General features: G+C 45.7%; 1 pseudogene; it reads right to left on the bottom strand.

Annotated features, from left to right (window-relative positions):
- Positions 1-4,979: 4,979 nt before the first annotated feature.
- Positions 4,980-5,483, bottom strand: LOC102850129 (annotated as a pseudogene).
- Between the last annotated feature and the right edge of the window lie 18,148 nt (positions 5,484-23,631).

Raw genomic sequence — 23,631 nt, 5'->3', positions numbered from 1 at the left:
ATTAATAATTAACATAAATATTCATATGTAATATTCACATAATAATTTGGAAGCAGGAGTAGTATCCATTCTAAACAATATGCCTCTGGAAACTCTATGAACTTTGATGAATGCTGATGACTGTAGAGGGGCTTCAGGCCTTTTGTTCATAGGGTCACTATGAGGCATGCTTGACTCATAGGCAATCAATAACAACAATATAATAATAAATGTTAATTATAATTTTAAAAAAAGTTCAAAAGCAGGTGTCTAAGGCACAACAGTTGCTCTTTATTCCCCCAGAGCAACAAAAGAGGGTATCAGGAATGTTGTTATTATTAGGTGTCAGGAATAAGGTTTAGCTGATTATCCAAGAATAACAACTCTTTTGCCATGAGAGCCGAATTGGATAGCACCTGGTTACCATTATGAACTTTTTGATAAAAGATTCTGATCAAAAGGGGGGGATGTAGAACAGAATTTCAAATTTTAACAGACTCTACCAGATTGTCTAGAGCTACGGAGACTGGAGGAACCCCAGAAACCACTATCCTCAGATCATCTCTACATCTGACACCAAAAATATCTCCTGAAGTCTTTTCCAAATCAAATACTAGTGTCACAAAACTGATAGACACTATTTTCCTTTGAGTGTTTCTCTATAAGGGATCAAACTGACAATAGCCACTCGGAAAATTAGATAGGTGTCTGTTACGTTGACAGGTGAAAAACAACCTAGCAACAGAGAGTAATATGGTTTTACATTTAAAAGAATGTTAATCAGTGTCCTTGAATTACAACTACATAATTTGTATTTTATATACAAATTGGTGTATGCTCTGCTGTGTATACTATCAAAATAAAATACCTTTAAAAACATATGCATGAAAACCTGTTCATTGAATCCACAATTTCCCCACAGTGACTATTTAAATTACTAATCTTCAGAAAGAGATCAGCATCTCTTCCAAGGTACTTCTGTGTAGATTTGAACCTTTGATTTTTGAGGCCAGATCTGCATTTTGAGTTTTTTTTGGTTAATATTTGACATTAGAAGATTTCACATAGAATTTCAGGTCTCTGAGTTGAGGGAAACGCTGGTGTCCCTGAACATGAAACCTTAACCTCTGGGGACATCAGCCGCCCTTGAACTAGGGCAGGGCCACCAACCCATCACCCAGGCTTGCATCCTGTTGACATTTGGGTTTACCGCCCATACCCTACTTCTCCCGGCCTCTCCCCCACTCCAAGGTCTGCTCAGCCACGTTTAACCCTTCCCGACAAGCAGAGCATGGCTGGTGTAGCCTGGTGAGCCGGGGGAGGCAGAGAGACTCTTACTGCCCATCTTGCCGCATTTCTCTTAATTGCCCCTGCCCCTGGAGGAAATCTCAGTGCACAGATGAGTGAGGGGCTGCACAACGTCCTTCCAGGAGCCTGGAGCTCGAGTCCTGTCTGCTTGTAACTTATTGGGCACCTCCCACAGCTTCCTGAAGGCCCAGAGCAGAGGTGAGTGCTTCAGAGACCAAGAGAGGAGTGAAATGACTTCTGGCTGCCCCCATCCCACCCTGTCCTGCCCACACCACACAGTACATAATTGATGTGCATGGCTGGAGAGCATGGGGGCCTGGGCTCTTCTGGGCTTCTGCAAGGCTTCTGCAGGGCCTGGGAAATAATTTGCGAGCTTAGGAGAGGCCAGGATTGGCCTCCAGAGAAGTTGGTGAGGGTTTGTAACCAACTGGACATATTGATTTGTACAAAATTTTGTTAACAAGCGCTGAACTCAAGTGATGCTGCAAGGAGCTCTTTTGTCAAAGTTATTACCTTCAGTTCATAGTTAGTGCCTGAAACCCCTTGGTCCTGGTGGCACTTCAGAATACACTTCAGCAGTTAAGCTGGTACCTTTTCAGGAGCCAGTTTGAAAGGTAAGCCATTATCACTTGAGTATGAATTGTTTCCCCAGACTTCTCAGTTTTCAGAGACGGTAGAGAAAACTTAAAGACCACTTGATCCTAACAGCATATTCTGATCTATACTTGCAAGCCATGCTAGACCCTCCATGCGGCTTTCCTGAGTCTGTGAGTGAGGGCAGAAGCCAGAGAAGTTTTACGTAAAGGGCCAGATAGTGAATATTTTTTAATTTGCTGGTCATGCCATCTGTTACAACCCTGCCATTCTAGCGTGAAACCCGCCTCAGACAACGCATACATGGATGACTGAGGCCATTGTGTTCCAATGGAATTTTGTTGGTGGATGTGAAAATGTCAATATGATATCATTTTATGTGTCATGAAACAGTTTTCAGTTTATTTTATTTTTCCAATAATTTACAAATGAAAGCTCACTATTAGCAGGCCAGTTGGACAAAACCAGGCACTGGCCGGACTCGGCCCTAGGGCTAATTTGTCAACTGTGCTCAATGGGAACAGCTTTAAGATAGTTCCTCGCATGTTTTTACACTGTTTTCTAAAATGTCACCTTTGCAAGTTTGATAAAACAGGATATGATTCATGTGCAAGGCTTCGCTTAAATGCTGACAACTTAAAAGCCCTTTCAGTATTCTTTCAAATAAATCCCGTAGAATCCAAAGACTAAGAACTTGGGCATTTTCTCTCATCTGCTTTTAAAACACAAGAATAAACAGTTGGTTGCTATTGTGTGTCATCAAGTCAGGACCCATCTCATCATAGCTGACCCTCCAGGTGGTTTTTAAAAGACTTTAAATCACACAAGAGAGAATTTCCCGTCTCTCTCATGAGGAGTATCTGGTAGACTTAGACCACCTGCCTTTGGGTTAACTGCAGAACTCCATATCACTGTTGTTGTATACTGTCAAGTAAGAACCAACCCATAACTTATCCTCCAATGGGTTTTCAGAGACAGTTACTTGCACAGGAGGAGATTGTCAAGATTAGAACCGTGTGCCTTTGGTTTGTAGGACGTCTGCTTACCACGAGGCCACCAGAGCTCTCTTAACCCTCACAATTAGGCCACTAGAATTCCCTAGCAGGAGGTTAGCAATGTCCACTTTATTCTTTTGTCCCCCGGGGGCCCTTCTTGCGCCTGTCCTTCCATAGAATAATAACCTAATGTATAATCATGTTTTCAAGTCCTATTAATCATCCAATCCTTCTTTTCTAAAGCAAAAGTGTGTATCAATAAAAATGTTAATGGTGTAACCACTATGGAAGGCAGTATGGCACTTTCTCAAAAAGCTGGAAATAGAAATACCATTTGACTCAGCAATTCCACTCCTGGGATATACCCTGAAGAAACCAGAACTGCCACCCAAGCAGATGCATGCACACCCATGTTTATTGTGGCTTTGTTCACAATAGCAAAGAGTTGGAAACAACCCAAGTGCCCATCAACAAACAAATGGCTAGAGAAGCTGTGGTATATTCACACAATGGAATACTATGCTGCACTGAAAAACAAAGAACTCATGAAATATTATACAAAATGGGTGACCCTGGAGGACATTATGCTGAGTGAAATATCTCAGTCACAAAAGGACAAATATTGCATAGTGCCACTGACGTCAGGGTTAAGGGAACCTAAGAAAAGAGGGGATAATACTGTACACTGCATTGAAACAGATGAGGGAGAGAACTGTTTAAAAGGAATATAGGATTAGGTATTATTTTCATGACAAGATCACAGAAAAAGAAATGCATATTAAAGAGGACTGTGGACTGGGGGGAGATTGTATAACAATGAAAAGAACTTTTTTCAAACAGTAAAAACAAACTGGGGGGAAGGGGTGGGCAGAGAGGAAAATGTGCAACAATGAATGGATGGGGGGAATTAAATGGGAAGACTATGCTGTAAAATATATATGTTGCTCTGTAAATGTCTATTAAAATTAATAATAAAAAATATATATGTTGCAAAAATACATATATATATTGCATTAAAAAAAGAAAGGGAAAAATGTTAGGATACCATCGCTATCTGTGATCATAAAATTTATTTCTCCCTCGATGATGCTATCATTATAATTATTATTAGCACAGTAAGCTGGAATAGGACCTGTGTTAAAAATCTCGAGGGGGAGCTCTGGTGGCCTAGTGGCAAGGAGCTGCAACTACAATCCCAGAGCCGCACAGTTCGAATCCACCAGATGCTCTGCCGGGTAAGGAGGGACGATCTCCTCCTGTACCAGTCAGATCTGATTTGACGGTACACGCACACAAAAATAATAAAAATAAAATAAAAATAAAACATCTCGAGCAACAATTACACGCATTGCCTCAGAAAGACTGTAATTTCCAGGGTGAGACCACAGCAGTAAAACAAATGCAATGAAGCAAGTCATGTGAATACTTTGGTTTCCCTGTGCAAATGAAAGTTGTGTTGACGCTATCCTGTAGTCTGTTAAGTGTCCATCAGAAGAGTGAAGAAGCCTGAAATATTACGGGGACCACCAATATGTGACACAGCGACACAAAATGAGCACGGGATTCTGGAAAATGGTGCCAGTCAACTTGTTCAACTTTAGGGCTGAAACTAGCCTTCAGTTTAGAAAAACAAGTGTGATAGCTACAAATAGCAATAAAGCAAATCACAGTAAAACAAAGGGTGTGTGTGTGTGTGTGTGTGTGTGTGTGTGTGTGTGGTGTTGTTGCTATTATCAGGGGTCATTGAGTCAGTTCAGACTCATAGCTGCTCCATTTTTTTTCCACCAGAGAAAACAGCTTTTGTTAATGGTTATCTCCAGAAACCAAAAAAGCTATGTCCCTACTTTCAGTTACCCCAGGATCTTACATAGCTCCATCTGGGGAGGGGCTTATAATTGCCTCTTGGTTTTCGAAGGTCCAAGTCTTTTCCATTCTCTTCTGCAGCCTAACTTAGAAACTCAATAGCAATACCATTTTGGTTTTCCCCAGCATTGCCTGCTGCAATTCCAAGTAGGAATGGAAGGGAAAAGGGGGAAGCAGTTAGATGAGTAAGAAATCTTATTTATCAAAGGCTCCTCTTTTCTTCCTCAGTGATTTGATCCTTCACTGATTGCATTTCTCTTTGTGCTGCGTCACACCTTTCTGAATCAGATCTGGGATTTCTACTGCCAGCCATGGACCTAGCCCAAGAGCCATGAGATGAGCTAGTCCAAACTTTGGCACATTCCTGGCCCATAAAGGCTTCAAGTGATCAGTCAGGCATATTTTCCCACCCCTGTACATCTTTGCTGTCTTTCCATCCAGTTCAGGGACTGCAATTACTGGAACAGTAGTGGGATACGTGACAGGAATATCAAACTCGATGGCAAACTCTTATTTGAGGAGGTCATGGATGTACCAGCATTTTCCAAACCACCGAGTCCCTTCTTTGTTGGACTCCAGTTGGAACCAATCATTGTCCGCATTCTTGTTGTTCTCCACATACCGTATAAGGGAATGGTATTCCTCCTTTAGTCGCTGTACCCATAACTTGTGATCTCGGGGTCCAGGGTTAGTCTTCAGGACAGGGATCTCTGACACCACCTGCCGGGTGGCTTCGTCTGCCATGTTGGACCAGGGAGCCAGGGCAAGCACAGCTGCTCCATTTACAACAGAGCAACACCCTCCCCCATCGTCACGATTGCCGCTGTGTCTGCCCCCGCGACTGCAGTCATTGTGTCAGTCCATTTCATTGAGGGTCTGCCCCTTTATCACGGACGCTCAATGTTCCAAGCATGATGTCTTTCTCCAGGAACTGGCTTCTCTTGTTCACATGCCTAAAGTAGGCGAGACAGTCTCAGCATCCTAATGTCTTAGGAAGAATGCTGGACTGTTGTTGTTTAGTGTTGAGTTGGAACTGGCTCTTAGCTGACCCTCTGACGGGTTTTCAGAGGCTGTAAACCATGTGGGAGGAAATTGCCCATCTTTCTCCCAAGGACCATCTGGGGGACTCAAACCACCTGCCTTTGTGTTGGCAGTACAATTCCTTACCACTAGGCCACCTATGCTTGTACCAATCATTAAGAAACCTAGAATTCATGGGAAGCACATTTTTCTCTCTTTTTAAAAAAATTATTATTAAATTGTATTAGTTTTAATGAACATTTACAGATATTTTGGGTTTTCATTCATTCATTGTTGCACTGTTTTCTCTACCCTCCTCCCCAGTTCATTCTTCTTCCCCCCTGCCCTGAATGTCTGTTTTAATTGTCCCATTGCCACAGTGCTTGTCAAAGCCAGTTCTGATTAATCTCCTTTGTCAGTGTGTCCTTTGCCATTCCCTATCACTCCTCCCTGAGAGAGACGTCACCCTGATTCATAAGGAAAAGGGGATGGTGTATTCTCTTAGCTACCTCCTGCTGAAAAGGGACGCTGTATCTTTCAGGGTGAAGATCTCTCACTAAAGGGCCCCTTTGGCAGTAGAAACACATAGACTATTATGGAGGTTGATTTTGGAATTTAGATGCACTGTTATCAATTGTGCTTAGCCGTACATGTTCATATCCTTGAAGACGTATCATGGAAGTGTAAGCACATCTTTCTTAATGCGTTCTTCATTTAGTGAATGTGCCTGCATGGATAGTATTTATTATTGGAAAAAGACAGAGTTTGGTACTCTACTTTTCATCTTTTAGATGTATTTAATAAGCAGGTCTTTGTTGTTGTATTGTTAGGTGCTGTCAAGTACAACTTACAGTGATCCACGAAGAACAGATCTGAACCTGACAAGTCCTATCCTGTGCCGTCCTCATCTCTAACACACTCGAGCCTGTTGCTGCAGTCACTGTTTCAATCCATCTCATTGAGGGTCTTCCTTTCTCTCATTAACCATCTACCTTTCCGAGCATGATAGCCCTGTTCAAGAAGTAGCTTATTATTATTATTATTATCTTTTTTACGGCATATTCTTTTCATTTAATTTTTTCCTCCATTAATTCATTGTTGCACATTTTCCTCCCTGCCCACCCCTCCCCCACCCAGTTCGTTTTTCTCTTTGGAAAAAAAAATTCGTTCATTGTGGATTGGAGCAGGCGACGATGTATAACAACGAAGTAGGCCTTCCTAAGAACATGTCCACAGTATGTGAGACGAAGCTTGCCCATCCTCGTCCTAAGGAGAATGGTAGTTGCCCTTTCTCTAAGGTCCATCTGTACTTTTGGCAGTCCATAGGGTATTTAGTACTCTCTCCAACACCACAGCCGAAAGGCATCAGCCAGAGGGAATTTTTTTCTATAGTTCTGCCGTTCAACTCATACAGCTCTGTCCAAGTTACACGCCAAAAAATTACAAGGCATTCTGGTATCAAATTATTGATTTCAGCTCTTTAGAATTCTGTTGGAGATAAAAAGGAGAAACAAACAAACAAAAGACGGGGAAAAAATAATGAGAAACCATGTGATATCAGAATGATTTATTACCCCTCTTAGACTCGATTCACCAGCATTGACATTTAAATGGTGCCTGGATGGCTGTGAGCAGTCTTTTCACCCAGGAGGACAGAGACGAGTTAGGTCTGCACCATTTAAGTCAGACAGAAGCAGTTGCTGTGAAATCAGTTGACTCCCAGCCCTGGCGACCCATGTGTGACAGGGTTAGACTGTGCCCTGTATGGGTTTTTCAGTGACTGATTATTTTAGAAGAAAATTATCACACCTTTCTTCAAAATGATGTCTGGGTGGATTTGAACCTCCAGCCTTCTGGTTAACAACCAAGTGCATTAAATGTTTGCAGCATCCAGCAACTCCTATTAAAGCAGAAGAAAGGTAATTAGGAGCAGGAGCCTTGAAGACAAGTTGATATGACAAGATGCATGGACTAAATCCCAGGCAGTCATCTCTTAGGGCAGAGCACAGGAGGATCTGGGAATGGGTTCCCTTGAAGTTAGGTGTGATCTTCCCTCCCCGTGGTTATGTGTGCCCAGCTGAACATCACCAGCTTCTCACAGACCCTGGCAGAGCTCACCATTCAGTGGTACCCTTTCCTGGGGGAACCCCACTCTGGAGGACCCCCCCCGAATTTCCTTCCCAGTGATTGCTAAAGACCCCACTACCCCCTACTTACAATAGAACAGGGGCTTTCACTCATCAGCCCCACTGAGAGCAGTGCCCACAGAAGTTCCTCAAAGCCCTGTCTGACACTGTCTTCACACGGCAGAGGGGCTGTCCTCCCACCCAGTTTGGACAGGCTGAGCTGAAGGAGGAACTCTGCAGGTGACGGAACACCTGGTTCAGGACCTCACTGCAGGATAGAAGTGGGAACCAAGGGGCAGCAGATGTCCCCAAGGCCACCAACTTTTTAGCGATCACCTTGTCCCTTCTGCCTTAAACAGCCTGAGTGGCCTGACTCTGGGTTAAACAAAACAACACAACACAAAATGAAAAAACTAACGCGCTTTTGTCGAATGAATTTCAACTCCTAGCGACCATGTATCCAGAGTAGAGCTTCCCCGTAGGGCTTCTAATGCCATCATTGTTATGGCCCTTGTGGCTCTGTAGTTAAAGTACCTAACTGATTACCAGAAGTTCAGCAGTTTGAGCCACCAGCTGTTCTGTGGGAGGAGGCCGAGGTAGTTTCTAGAAAGATGTAGAGCTTGGAAAGTCATTGGGAAGCTCTACTGTCCTCTGGGGTCACTAGGAGTAGGAAGGGACCCTACAACAGTGAGTAATCTTTAGGGAACCAGCCTGCCCCATCCTTACCCAAGGAGCAGCGGCTTGCTTGGCAGCTGGCTTCCTAACCACTGCGCCACCAGGTCCCGAGAGCATGTTTGCCTGACTCACAGGGATGGGTTGACCTCGAGTCTCTCAACACGGCCCCATCAGCATGACCCTAAAAGGCAGTGGCAGGAGACCCAAGAGGCTGTTCTGGCCCAACATCAAACTGCTTATAGTTAAAAAATAGACATTGAAACTTCCCTGCTCTTGAAATGGATCCGTGTCGTCCCTGCCTTATGGGGATACAAACTTCCCTTCTGCTGCTGCTGGTGGCGGTTGTTGTTAGGAGACATCAAGTCCAACGCGTAGCAACCCTCTGAACAACAGCTCTGAATCCTGTCCTGTGTCACCTTCATCCTCTCTGACACACCTGAGCCCATTGCTGCAGTCACTGTGTCGATCCGTCTTGTAGGGAATCTTCTCTTCTGCAGACTCTTCTCTCCAAGCGTGATACGGTGTCGTCATGTGCCGTCGAGCTGCTTGTGACTCATAGTGGCCTGATGTACAACAGCTCTGCATCCTGCTTTACCTTGAGCCGATTTAATGGTCTCCGACACACCTACCCCCTTACCCCAGTCACTGAGTCAATCCATCTCATCCAGGGTCTTCCTCTCTTGCGCTGTCCCTCCACCCTTCCAAGCATAACATCCCTCTCCAAGCAGATTCTGACTGAGGGTCTAAAGTCTTCTAAGATCATGACAGCACTGAGGTAAATACTTTGTGATCGATCTACCCAAGGCAGAAGCATGGATTCCTTGACCCCTGAGGAACTCGAGTGCAAGTTGGTCTTCTGGCCTATGAACTTCCTTTGAGGAAATAATATCTCCTGAGACAAGACCATGTGGGTGAGGCCTGTGGGCCTCTGGAGGAGAAGTGGTGACAGAAACTTCAGTACTAAAGAAAGTGGATCATTCTAGAAACTTAACCATGCTATTTAAAGCTCAAGAACAACAGAGCCAGGAAGGGAAATGCTAACGACAAACACCCTCTAAGCAACACCCAGAGACCGAGCCTGGGGGCGGAGGGGCCCAGGCAGCTTGGCGAAGGCCCAGAAATTTCTCTATGCACAGAAAACTCCCTGTACTGTGTGGGGGCCAGGTGCGTTGTGAAACATGGACCCCATCCTAAAGCACTCTCAAAGGAAGGTTGATCAGTCAGTAATGACAGCACAGTCCATTCTTGGATTCTGGAGTATTCTGTGCAGGATGATGGGGCATTAGATTGTTGGCTTGGAGATGACCCTCACTGTGATTATGGAGTTAAAAAAAATGAATTTGAAAACAGCATTTATAGTGAGAGTCCACTTATGTGAAGTAGCCTCTCTCTCTCTCTCTCTCTCTCTCTCTCTCTCTCTCTCACACACACACACACACACACACACTTTGAAATCACAGTCACTCAAAAGGGTCATAACATAAAAGCTCCATTGCCGCCACTGCCTTCAAAGATTTAATTTTAAAACAAGAGGGTCTTCTAAGCTTTCATTTTCACTAAGTCCTACAAATTATGTAGTTAGTTCTACTTAGAGTAAATCCACTTTTTTTTTTAAAGCCATCTTTGCTGAGGTAGAATTCACCTGCGGCGGAACATGCCTATTTTAAGCAAAGAGGCGCTGACAAATGATTACAAGGAGGAACCATCTCCATGTTCAAGACACAGAGAATACCCCCACACCCCACAAGACCCCGCTGCCCCGCAGTCACACCCCCACCTCAGCTCTAGACAACTGCGGGTAGGTCTTCTGTAAATAGTAGGCCACTTTTGTCATTTCCAGAATCTGATAAAAATGGAATCAGGTTTTATATACACGTTGGTTTCTGTCTTCTTCCCTCAGGGGCCTATCCAGAGGGTCACTGCTCCACTGTCATATGTGTGTTCTTTCTGTGTTGCTAAGACCTGTGGACACACCACCACCTGCCCCGTCCTGCCTGTCAGCGGATGTTTGGGTGGGCTCCAGGTCTGGGCTGTGGGGACCAACACTGGCAGGCCCATTCCCAAACACGCCGTGTGGACACAAGCTCTCATGTCTCTTAGGTAAACACTTGAGAGTGGAAAAGCCGGATTGTATTAGAGGTGTGTGTTCAAAGAAAAAAAACTGTTCAAAAACTGCCAAAACTGTTTTCTAAAAGGATTGTACCATGTTTACATCCCCGCCGGCTCTGTTCCTTCTGAAAGAGCGTGCTGCGTTTCTGAATGTGGGACTATGTTCAACTTTTACAAATACCTTAGAGAATGTCCCCAAATCGGGAGCACAGAGATTTATGATATTTTTTTTTCTAGGCTAACGATTGGATCCAATAAACTTAAAGGTTGTTCAGGGGAGGGAGTCCTGTGTGGTGCAAATAGCAGCCATGCTCAGCAACTGAGAGGTTGGTGGTTTGAGCCAGCCCAAACCCAGAAGTACTTTGAGAAAAAGTCCTGGTGATCTACTTCTGACAACTCGGCCACTGAAAAGCCCAAGGGGCACAGCTCTGCTCTGACACATGTGTGGTCACCAGGAGTCTGTGTTGATTAACCGGGCTGCAGTCCGTTTCCCCTTTTATTGCTTGACAAGGTCCCTGGAAGTTGAAGGAAAGTGTGCTGAGCAGAGCTGACAGGCTGTTTGCAAAAGTGATTAGAAACTCTGCCGAGAGCTGGAACAATGCCTGTGCCTTTGACCTAGGAGCCATGGCGGCACAGTGGTTACATGCGTGGCTGCTGACAGCAAGGTCAGTGGTTCAAACCCACCAGCCCCTGCTAAAAACCACGGTGGGTAATTTTACTTGATCCTATAGGGTTGTTTTGAATTACAATCAACTTGGCAGCAGTGGGTTTAGTTTTTGTGCCTTTAACCAGCAGACCCCTGTTTAACAGAGGGTTAAGCTTGGCTTCTAAGAGAAAGGTGTTCAATTCTTTGGCAGCTCCATTGGAGAGGAGATCTGAGGATTCGCTCTAGTTGTTGTTAGGTACCCTCGGGTTGGAATCAACCCATTAGGAGGTTTTCAGAAACAATACATCACACAGGAGGAGACAGGCTATCATTGCCCCATGGAGCAGCTGGTGGATTTGAACCGCATGTCTTTGGAATGGCAGTGCAGCTCCTTACCACTAGACCACCAAAGCTGCCAGTAAAGATCACAAGGAGGCAACACTAAGAGACATTTCCACTCTGTGCAGTAGGGTCGCTATGTGCGGAGATAAACTTGACTCAACAAGGACATCAAATGGACCTAAATCCTATCTGAAGATGTCCTTCACCACCTGCGGTTTTGGGGTGGGAGTTACACTGGTCACCCAGAGGCTGAGCCTCGCTGGCATTTCATAGCCACCAGCCGCTCTGAGGGAGAAAGATGGGCAATCTCCTTCTGTGGGGTTTATAGTCTGAGAGACCGGCTGGAGTATCAGCTCTACGTTGGTTCTGACTAGATGGCAATGCTCATAGGTAGAAACCAGAAACCAGGAGCCGAACACTGTGGAAAACCAAGAAGTGAATCCTGGTGTGTAGAAACGGCGACACTGCATGCGGCCTTCAAGTGCAAGTGTTCGGAAATTCCAGCAAGACGTTCAACACACAAGCCTAAAGGTCCCCTGGACAACTCTGCACTTCACGCTGGCTTTTTTTTTCTAAGTTTTTATAAATACTTTTCCAAAAGTTTGGCTATTCTACCACAAGCACACATTTCTTTGCTGGTTTTTAAGAAACTGCTTTTAAATGAGTGATAGTGTTGGAGGTCCCCCCCTCAAATTGATACAGCTTTATGTTATAATAAATGCAGGCTCACAGCTAAGCAAAAAGGCTGTACAGGACTTAAGACCATGAGAAAGAAGCAAAAGGTGTCTCAGATCCTCTACTTTCTAATATCACCCGTCCCCGACTTTTTATCCAACGATGGATTTATGTGCACACAGAGGGGAAAGTGTCTGCTGACTCGTAGCCTGCCTCATCCCCTCATCAATAAGTCACAGAGACCCTTCCACATCGATACATGCCTCTCCATCTCATTCTTTCTCTTTCTGACCTGCATGTTCACATTAGAAGATCCCCACACATATATCTCACTGGACAGGTCATTATTTATTTAACTAGCCCGCAATGGTGCATGCTGACATTGTTTGCAGTATTTCACTGAGTAATCAAAGTACCGATAAGTGAGCTGGGTGGAGATCAGCCTTTGTTGTATCATATTGTTGATGTTGTTTGCTGCCACCAGGTCAGTTACCCCACTCACGGGGGGCTCTACAAGTTCTACATCGTTCGTCCTACGTGGAATAAATCCACTTGCATTTTTAAAAGCTGTTCGGTCCTGCATCTTCTCTGAAGTCAGTCACAGTTCAGGCGACTGGTCCCCAGTTTGGTAGGCTGCCTTCCAGAAGTAGATGCCAGGCCTTTTCCCCTAGTCTCCAAGCTCTGCTTAAAGCTGTTTCGTGTCAGAGCCACACACAAGCCCCTGTTTACAAATGGATGGTGGCTGTGTACGAGATGCCTTGGCTGGAATGGAACCTGAGTCTCCCATATTATAATGAGAAGTTAGATTCAACCTCCAGTGCCCCTGCTGTCCTGTTATATCTACTGTCAATTCACTCCCCGAACCTGAGCCTCATTTTCCCCTCTGTTAGGTGAGGGGACACTGATTCCTGAGACACCTTTGAGCCACAGCTTTCTCTGCTTTCTCAGGTGGCAGCTGACTTGTCAGGAATCTGCCGTGTGGTCAGTGCTGGACGTGACTTAGAGTCAGCACACAGCTAAGGACAAGTGTCCACAGCTTCTCTAAAATGATCCCAGCAGCCCTCAGGTGCCTGCTAGGTTCAAATGTAGGTGGCCAGATAATGACTTCCTCCACAGCCATTTTTATTGCTGCATTATTCTCAATAGCAAAGAAATAGAAGCAACCCAAGTGCCCATCAACAAACAAATGGATAGAAAAACTATGGTACATCTACACGACGGAATACTATGCAGCACTGAAAAATAAGGAGCTCATATAAATCACACAATAAGGATGACCCTGGAGAATATTATACTGAGTGAAAATATCTCAGTCACAAAAGAACAAATACTGGGGAGGGGACTAGGAAAAGAATGGATAGATAATAAACATTTTATTGGAATAGAGGAGGGAAAGAACAGTTTAAAAAGCATATATAATTAGGTATTATATGTATGACAACAGTCCAACATAAGAGGTGCATTGCAACGTGGATTGGGTGAGGGTAAAAAGAGTGGGAGGAAAGAAATTGTGCAACAATGAATGAATATTTTTTTAAGTGAACTTGGGGAGAGGGAAGGGGGAAAGGTGGGGGAGGAAAGAAATTGTGCAATGATGAACGAATTTATTTTTTAAAAAAGAAAGTAAACTTGGGGAGGGGGACAGGAAGGGGAGGGAAGATAGTATGCAACAATGAATGAATGAAAATCCAACTTTTCTGCAAACTTTTGTTAAAATAACAGTTTTTTTAAATCCCTACAATTTTGAAAAAACAGAAAGTGACTTCCAGGGCTGTGTGTGCCATCCACACATCAGAAGCAGGTCTGTCCCCAGTCAGGCCAGTGTGGCTCTGGGGCCCTACCTGCCTGTCCCCCACTCACCCTGTTCAGACAGCTGCACTGTCTCTGCCTTTTCCCCTCCCTTGTGTTTCTTTAAACCCCCACCCCTCAACTCCCCACACACCCCTTAAGGTGTCTTGAACTCCATGTTTGGTCTGCAACAAAATCTACCCAAACCACCCTTGTCTCCATCCAGTCCTTCCCACCTCCTAGTAACCCCCATCTGACAGAGGGGAACTGCCCCTTGGAGTTTCCAAGGCTGTATATCTTTACAGAAGCAGACCGCCACATCTTTTTCCCCCAAGGGGCAGCAGGTGGTCATGAACCAATGACCTTAAAGCACTGTAACAACCATGGCCAGCAGGGATGTTTAACCAGCGGCCATCCACACCATATCTTCCACTCTAAATGCTCTTTAGAATGGGTGTTCACTTAGCAAAGGGATTTTAACGTTGCCCATCAAGCAGATGGGCTTTAGCCAATAAAAACCACTGATAGACATTAACGGTGTGCTAAGAAAACAAACAGATTCATCCTAGAGAGGGTTAAACCAGGCTACTCCTTGGAGGCAAGGATTCTGGGGCTTCGTCTGACATACTTTGGACATGTTGCAAGGAGAGACAGGTCTTTAGAGAGGGACATCATGCTGGACAGAGTGGAGGGACAGCGCAGGAGGGGAAGGCCCTCTATGAGGTGGATTGATTCAGTGACTGGGGTAATCGGGATGGGTGTGTCAGAGGCAATGCGATTGGCACAGGATAGAGCAGGGTTTAGGGCTGTTGTACATAGGGTCGCTATGAGTCGCAAACGACTCGACGGCACATACCAACAACAACAATGTGTCTTTTATGCGGACTGGGTCCTCCTTAGGGTCATTGGAGAAACCCCTAAGCAGGAATTCCAGCTGTAGACTTAGCATGGCTACTGGGTGTACAAACTCCTACCAGGACAGTATTACATCCAATCATTAAGAGAACTCTCCTACTTTTGTCCCTAAAGAGCCACTTTCACAGAATTGCATCCCAGGGCAGTTCTTCATTGAAGATTTTTGAAGCTTGTTTTTTATTGCTTCTTGAGATGTCCACTGGGACAGTGAGAGTGAGCCAGAGACTTAGCTCTCGTCTTCGGACACCAGGAAACTCAGAAGCAGACTAGTGCCCCATCAACAGACTGAAGGCTTGGCATGACGCATCCTGTGGGCGACCTTCCCCCACAAACTCATCTTTCCACCCTTGGGTTCCTATCACCTCAGGTTGTTCCCCCCCCCCCATTATTTTTAAATTCTGTTTCCTGCTAGTTGTGGCCTCGAATTCTTGGTGGAATTAATGATAAATGAATGTTAGCAGCCAGAAGCTGGAGGGACTGGTGTCCTGACGGGCCCCTTCCCCTCTTTGGTGACTGAGTCATCGGAGGGGGCATCACATTGGTGAGCTGATCTGAGCCACCCCCAACCTGACAATTTCAGAATAAAAGGCACCCATGGTGCAGTCCTTATCTTAGCCTGTGACTCCATGATTTATTCTGACACACCCAAACAGACCTGACCTCTGGGGCTGGGTAAAGGCAACGATGTCAGTGCAGGCACACCCAGTTAGTTCTGTGACACTTCTCACATTCTGAGCGGGGTGTGTGTGTGTGTGTGTGTGTGTGTGTGTGTGTGTGGCGGGAGGAGTGTTTGTTTCATTTTTCTAAAATTGGAAGTTTGTGGTAATCCCCGCAGAGAGCAGATCTATCGCTACCAGTTTTCAACCCCCTGGACTCCCTTCATGTCTCTGTATCACATTTTGGAGATAAATGGAGAAAAGATTAAAGCTGCCAGTGACTTAATCTTAACTTGGATGCACAATCAATACATTTGAAACCAGCAGTCAGGAGAGCAAAAGACATATTGCACTGGGAAAATATACAGTCAGGGATCTCTTCAAATTATTGAGGAGCAATGGTGTTCATTTAAGGACTAAGGTGCACCTGGTCCACTGTCTTTTCTTCTCTTTTTCCCCCTTTTTTTGTTTATTTATATGAGAGTTTCAGGATGGATGGCGAAGAGATTGAGATTGTTCACAGCTTCAGTTTGCTCAGCTCCATAGTCAACACTCTTGGCACTAGCAGCCAGGAAATCAAAAAACGTATTGCAATGGGAAAGTCTGCTCTTAGGGACCTCTCTAAAGTACTCAAGAGCAACAGTGTCTCTTTGGAGATGAAGGTGCGCCTGATACAGGCTATGGTCTTTGCAATCATTTGTTATGCATCAGAGAGCTGGACAATGACTAGGGAGGACAGAAGGAGAATTGATGTCTTTGAGCTGTGGTGCTGGAGAAGAGTATTGAATGTACCATGGACTGCCAAGAAAACAAACAGATTCATCCTAGAGAGGGTTAAACCAGGCTACTCCTTGGAGGCAAGGATTCTGGGGCTTCGTCTGACATACTTTGGACGTGTTGCAAGGAGAGACAGGTCTTTGGAGAGGGACATCATGCTGGGTAGAGAAGAGGGACAGCGCAGGAGGGGAAGACCCTCTATGAGGTGGATTGATTCAGTGACTGGGGTAATCTGGATGGGTGTGTCAGAGGCAATGCGATTGGCACAGGATAGAGGAGGGTTTAGGGCTGTTGTACATAGGGTCGCTATGAGTCGCAAACGACTTGACAGCACATAACAACCACAACAACAGCAATATGAGAGTTTACAAATCACATGGGTTTTCATACACTCTGATTTTATAATACAGTAAGTAGAATTTCATTTGCTCATTCACAAATATTTTCATTTAATTACAATTTCATTGAATCATTAATACACACTTTATAACATCAATTACCTTTAATTAGTATAATTTATTAATTACAATGTTAATCTGCAATCTATCTTTCTATTTTTAGTTAGGTTAAAGCCCACAGAATGACTACCTGTATAAAAGATATGGAAAGGACATTGCCAGCATATCAGATAGCTTTCTCTTGTTCCTTTCAAGGCAATCCTCAACTTCTAGTATCTCCAAACCATTAAAGCCAAACTTGCTGCCATTTATTTATTTCTGACTCATGGTGAACAAACTGTCTTTTCAATCACTTGCTGTGCTGCTGGGTGCTGGACAATGAATAAGGGTGACAAAAGAAGAATTGACGCTTTTGGACTGTGGTGTTGGAGACGAGTACTCGATATTCCATGGACTGCCAGAAGAACAAATAAATACATCTCGGAGAACGTGCAGCCAGAGTGCTCTTTGGAGGCAACGATGATAAACTCTCACATACTTTGGGCATGTTGTCAGGAGAGGCTATTCCTTGGAGGGGGACATCATGCTTGGGAAGGTGGAAGGTTGGCAAAAGAGAGGAAGACCCTCAATCAGATGGACTGACACAGTGACTGCAGCAATGGGCTCAGTTGTGTCAGAGATTGTGAGGTCGGTGCAGGATAGGACGGGGTTCAGATCTGTTGTTCACAGGATTGTTATGAATCGTACCCGACTCAACGGCACCTAACAACAACAACAACATCCCATTTCGGTCATCCTCACACTCTTCTCGACTTTTTCATTGCGCCATTACACAATGAGGGGACGCCAGGGGCTCAGCAGAAGAAACAGTGCTGCCAACCAAAAGGTATGCAGCTCAAATCCACCAGATGCTCCTTTGGAGAAAGATGGGTGCTCCCCTCCCTTGCTATTTACTGTCTCTGAAGGCCCACTGGACAGTCAGCTGTGAGTCAGCTCTGACTCAATGGGATGCAACAACACTGCACAACGAATGTGGGAGAGTGGAGACACCAATGCCTTTCGTTCGTGGTGTTGGTGAAGAGCACTGAATAGTCCAAAGCCTATCCAAAGAACAAAGAGTTCTGTCTTAAAGGAAATGCAACCAGGCTGCTCCTTAGAGGCACGGGTGAAACTTCATCCCACATATTTTGGGCATGTTGTTAGGAAGGGCCAGTGCTGGGAGAAAGGCATCACTCTGGGAAAGAGAGGAGGGGTCAGTGAAAGGGAGGAAGCCCCACGGGACGGGACAGTGCCTGTAACGATGAAGGAAGTCATAAGGATGCCACATGACAAGGTGAGCTTCTGGCCTGTTGTTCTTAGGGTCGCTGTGAGTCACAGCAGGCTTAGTACCACCTAAGAACAGCATCGCACACCCAGTAGGCTAAGACGAATAGACTTAACTCCACGTGACTTACTTTATTGGAGTATTCACTTTATTGTGGTGGCCTGAAACCTGCGATATCGTTGAGCTCTGCCTATAAAGTGAAATTCCCCTGGAAACTTTCTCAAGGGCCACTGAGGAAGAATGAAATCCAGAAATCATCGCTCTGAGATCGCCTTTCAAAGACCCTGAAACCCCCATCAACAAACGAATGGCTAGAGAAGCTGTGGTATATTCGCACAATGGAATACTATGCTGCATTAAAAAACAAGGAACTCATGCAATATTTTTCAAAATGGTTGACTCTGGAGAACATTATGCTGAGTGAAATATCCCAGTCACAAAAGGACAAATATTACATGATGCCACTGTTGTAGAATGGGACTGTCCTTGGGGTTGGGGAGAGACTGAGTAAGATGGGTTCAATAATGTATACTGCACTGAAACAGAGGAGGGAGAAAACTGTTTAAAAGAGATGTATAACTAGGTATTTCTGTCATCACAGGAGACTAGAGCGAGGGCTACATGGTGGAGGGGACCTGGGGGAGGGTTTGTAAAACAATGAAAGAATCTTTTCTTTTACTTTTCCATAATTTTTGGACTCATGTACTTATAACTTGTTAGTCAAATTTGTGTCTTCTAGGTTGCAACACCCCCATGATACATCTACAAGGATATGAACATGTACGGCCAAGCACAATCAATAAGAGTGCATCTAAATTCCAAAATCAATCTCCATAATAGTCTATGTGTTTCCTACTGCCAAAGGGGCCCTTTAGAGTAGTGAGAGAAGATCTTCACCCTGAAACCCACAGCGTCCCTTTTCAGCAGGAAGTAGCTAAGAGAATACGCCATCCCCTTTTCCTTATGACTCAGGGTGAAGTCTCTCTCAGGGAGGAGTGATAGGGAATGGCAAAGGACACATTGACAAAGAAGATTAATCAGAACTGGCTTTGACAAGCACTGTTGCATTTGGACAAGAACAAACTGGGAGGAGGGTAGAGAGAATAGTGCAACAATGAATGAATGGAAACCCAAAATCTCTGTGAATGTTTATGAAAATTAATAAAATATAATTATAGAAAAAAAAACAAAGACCCTGAAACCTTAGAAACAACCCTTGAAGCCCTCTTCCCATCAAAACACCATCTAGCTTGGCTCCCAGCTATGTGCACGGTCCTGTTTAAAGGGTTATCTATTCAGCATCAAACCAGGCCAATGAAAAAACCAGGCAGGCTTGTGGGGAGTAGAGATCTGATGTTGTCCGGGGAGGAAGAACCCGGAGAAGGTGATGGTGCAATTTGAGGCATGTAATCAGCGTCACTGTGTGGTGATCATAGATGCTGTGGGTGACTCGCTTGCTGCAGGTGCACATGGCTCAATCAATGACCTAAATATAAGCGTTAAAGTGACAGCAGAGAAAGCTTCCATTTAAAAAAGAAACTAAAATGAAATCACTGCCACTGATAAGGTTCCACGCCGATCCCAAGCTGCTGGATGAAATTCACATCAGCCGCACCTGACTCTGCTCACCACGACTTTGTGACCATCTCCCCTGCAAGACATGCCCTCCTCTGGTCCATTCACAGGAGCCTCACCTCCTCCGTGAAGCCTTCCCTGACCCATCAAGGCCAGAACGGGTATGCTCTGTCTTCCTCTGTCTTCACCCATCACAAGCTCTGCACAGCCCAGTTTCTCACTTGCTCCAGCTCCTGGGCCCGCCCGCTCCTCACTGCAGGAAGAGGGAATCCAGGCTAGTGTCCTCCACCAGCACCTGACCCCTGCCTGCAGTTCAAACACTACCCTGGTTTCAAGTACAATCACAGAAAGCTGGCTGCTTGCCTCTTTTGAACTTGATTTCAGCCAAAAGCTGTTATTATAGACCCAGCCCTGAGCAAAGGGTTAATGCTTCTGGCTGCAGCATCTGTACGTGGTTTAGTCCCATTCCAAGCCCTACCTCACAAAGCAATAGCTCTGCATGATTGCTTCTAATACACCGTGTGCCAGACGCCAATTCATTCCTCATTCCACTGCGTTCACTGTGCCTGGACGCATGACCTTCAGTTAGCAGCTCCATTCTCTCAGCCTCCAGTAGTTCATCTAGTGAACAGAGGCAATGCCAGGGCCCACCTCACCCTTTGACACAGCCACCCCCTTCTCTGTGCCTCAGTTCTCTTGTTCCCCCGAGAATGATTGTATATGTGATCCCTGTCTCTAATTACAGAGCTTGTGCACCGCAAGTGGCAGCTATGAGGAGATTACTAACACTGTGTCAGCTGCTGTGAAATTGGCTCCAATTCACAATGGCCCTGTGAACGTAAGAACAAAGCCGTGGCCAGTCGTGCCCCGGCCTCTTAATCTCTGCCGTTAAGTCTATCTCTCAGGTCGTGGTGTCAGACCCTCCCACTGAGGGTCTTCTCTCTCTCACAGACTTCCCACTTTTTCAAGATTGATGTCCTTTCCCAGGAACTGGTCTGCCTGGCAACATGCCCCGTGGCACGTGATGAAGCCTCCCCACCCTTGCTTGTAAGGAGCACCCTGGCCACACTTCTTCCAAGACAGATTCGTTTTTTGTCCTTTTGGGAAGTCTGGTGGCTTCGGGTAAGGAGCTGGGCTTTCAACCCAAAGACATGTGGTTCAAATCCACCAGCTGTTCCAAGGGAGAAAGATGAGCAATTTCCTTCCTTCTGTGTAATCACCTGCCTCAGAAGACCCACGGGAGGGGCAGCTATGAGTCAGTCCGGACAGCACACAACAACAGCAGCATGAGATGTTCAGTATTGTTCACAAAACACCACTTTCCAAGGGATCATCAGATCTTCCTTATTCATCCAGATCATCCAAGAATCACAACGCTTTTGAAAAGAACGTGACTTGACCCGCCGGTCTTTCAGTGAACAGCCTGGTGGCCCGTTTGCAGTGCCCGGGACTCCACCTGACATGCCCTGAGCACCCCATCACCGCCGGCTGCTGATGCTGTGTGGTGATCACACCCTCTCTGTTCTCAAAGCCCTCTCACATCTCTCTCTCCCACACGCCTACAGGTCCGCTTTCTTTGTACAGCCACCGCAGCTTCAACACTGTCGGAAGAGAGAAAGCGTCTCTTCTCTTTTTTATTTTGTAATAAAACTATGTCTTTGTGATGGTAAATCATTCTTTTGATTTTTCTCTGCATTTCTTTTGAAATTAACCCACTGACTTTCTCCTCTCTCTCCCCAATACCTCCTTCAAATTAGAAAATGGCTCAAACCAAGTGAGACCCTTCCCTGGGAGAAGCTATCACAGGCCCACACTGTGTCCCCCAGATCACCTGTGCCTGGCCCTGGTCCCCCAGGAGCCCGTCCCTGACAGGCTGTCAGGGTCCTGCTCCCTGTCACATCACAGAGCTTTCCCAGGTCGCTCCATCCCCACCCTTCCTGCGATTTCAACTGCTGCTTCATCTGGCTTTAAAACGAGAAAGGTCATGTGTTTTCCTGATTTAAATGTAATATATAGTTAGTCGTAGACTGGCATTTCAGAGAATGCACAGGCTTCTAAAGAAAAAAAAAAACACCCAACCCGCATCTCACCCATGAGCCACTTCTCTGCCACAGTGAGGACCCCACTTTCCCTAGCTAGCCCTGCACAGCATGTCCCAAACTTGTGTCCAGGGCACGTGATTGGCAGGAGAGCAGGATCTGCTCAGTCACTTCGCCCCCCCCCCATTCGCATAACTGGGAGTGAACCGTTTAGCCCCCGTGTCTCCTCTTGGCTCTCCGGAGGTGGTGGGGGTCTGCGTGACGAGGCTCAGCTGGGCTGTCTGTGTGCAGAGCAGCAGGTTGTAGAGGGCTGACCGATACACAGTGACCCCGGTTTGGGCAGCAGAACTGCTCCTGCGGTTACCACGCCTGTGGCCTCTCAGAAGCAGATCGCCGGGCCTGTCAGCCCAGGTCCCTCTTGGTGGGTAGGAATCACCAACTTTTACGCTCTCAGGTGATGGCCTGACCATCTGTGCCACCCAGGGACTCGAACTGTTGCTGTTGCTAGGGGCCATCACCCAGTCGACTATGACCTATAGTGACTCTATGAGCAAGAGAGCGAACCTAGCCCTCGCCTGCCTGTCCTGTGCTTCTCTGATATGCCGAGTCCGTTGCTGCAATCACTGGGTCAGTCTCAGTCCTTCCAGTGGAAGGATTTTTTTCCTGACCCCCAGCATAGAGAGAGAGCGCAGTTGGCCTAGTGGACGGAAAGCCATGCTCCCAAGCCAAAGGTGGGTGACTCTACTCCACGGCCCTCAGGTCTGCCTTTAATTGTTTTTGGTGAAACGTTCTTATAGGTTGTGTAACTCTGGTCTGTCCACTTGCTGTACAGAGGTAACTCGTAGTTGCTGTGAAGCCAAACACTGTGACACTGATGTGTCAAATGCGAGAATGGTTACCCATAGTGGACAGTGTTTGGCAGAGCTCCCCAATTAAAACAAGCTTGGAAGCAGGAGTGGCATTCACTTCCATAATAGCTTGCCTCTGGAAACCCTATGAACCTGGAGAAAGGACAAAAGTTATACAGGTGTCCTGATCTTTCATAGGGTCACTATGAGTCGCCTATGACTCGACAGAACTTAACAACAACAACCACAACTACTACTACTACTACTACTAACTACTACTACTACTACTACTACACTACTACTTTTTTTGAAGCATGTTATCTTTTTCAAAGACCGGTACTCCCTGATAATATATTTTTTTTAATTGAGGAGGGTAATAAAAAACACAGTGAAGAAAACTGCTCCTGAGCTGATTCTTATTTTATGCAAAGCGTCAGTGAACAAGAGGAAGACCCTCAATGTGATGGATCAACACACGGCTGTAACGGTAACAGAGATGAGGACCAGGGTGCTTCCCTGTGCTGTGCACGGGGTCCCCCTGAGTGGGAACAATCTCCCAGCGAGTGGAACAGACGGTGTTACTTCCGCCCGCTGTCCACAGCTTTGCTTGTCGTTACAGCCTTAACAGAATCTTTTTAAAGGATCCCTTGTGGCACAATGGCTGAGCACTTGGATATTAACTAAAAGGTAGGTGGTTTGAACCAGCCAGCTGCTCCACAGGAGAAGCACGTGGCAGTCTGATTCCGAGATGATAAACTGAGCAGTGACGAGACTCGTCAACGTCTGTGTGTGACCATCAAAGATGCAACGATTGGTTTCTTCCATCCAGCACAAAGAAAAGAGAGGAAAAGCAGAGATGTACAGACCCAGCGTGTCCACGGACCACGCGAACCTCAGCTTCCACAACCGTGAGACAGAACTGGATGGTGCCTGTTACCACCGCAGGCCACTCTGAAGGAGAGGCAGCAGAAGATACCAC

Source organism: Elephantulus edwardii, unplaced genomic scaffold (assembly GCF_000299155.1).
Source record: "Elephantulus edwardii isolate Elephantulus edwardi_28Jun2011 unplaced genomic scaffold, EleEdw1.0 scaffold00268, whole genome shotgun sequence".
NCBI lineage: Eukaryota > Metazoa > Chordata > Mammalia > Macroscelidea > Macroscelididae > Elephantulus > Elephantulus edwardii.
Note: the sequence above shows the minus strand (reverse complement) of the source record. Positions and strands in the feature narration are given on the sequence as shown.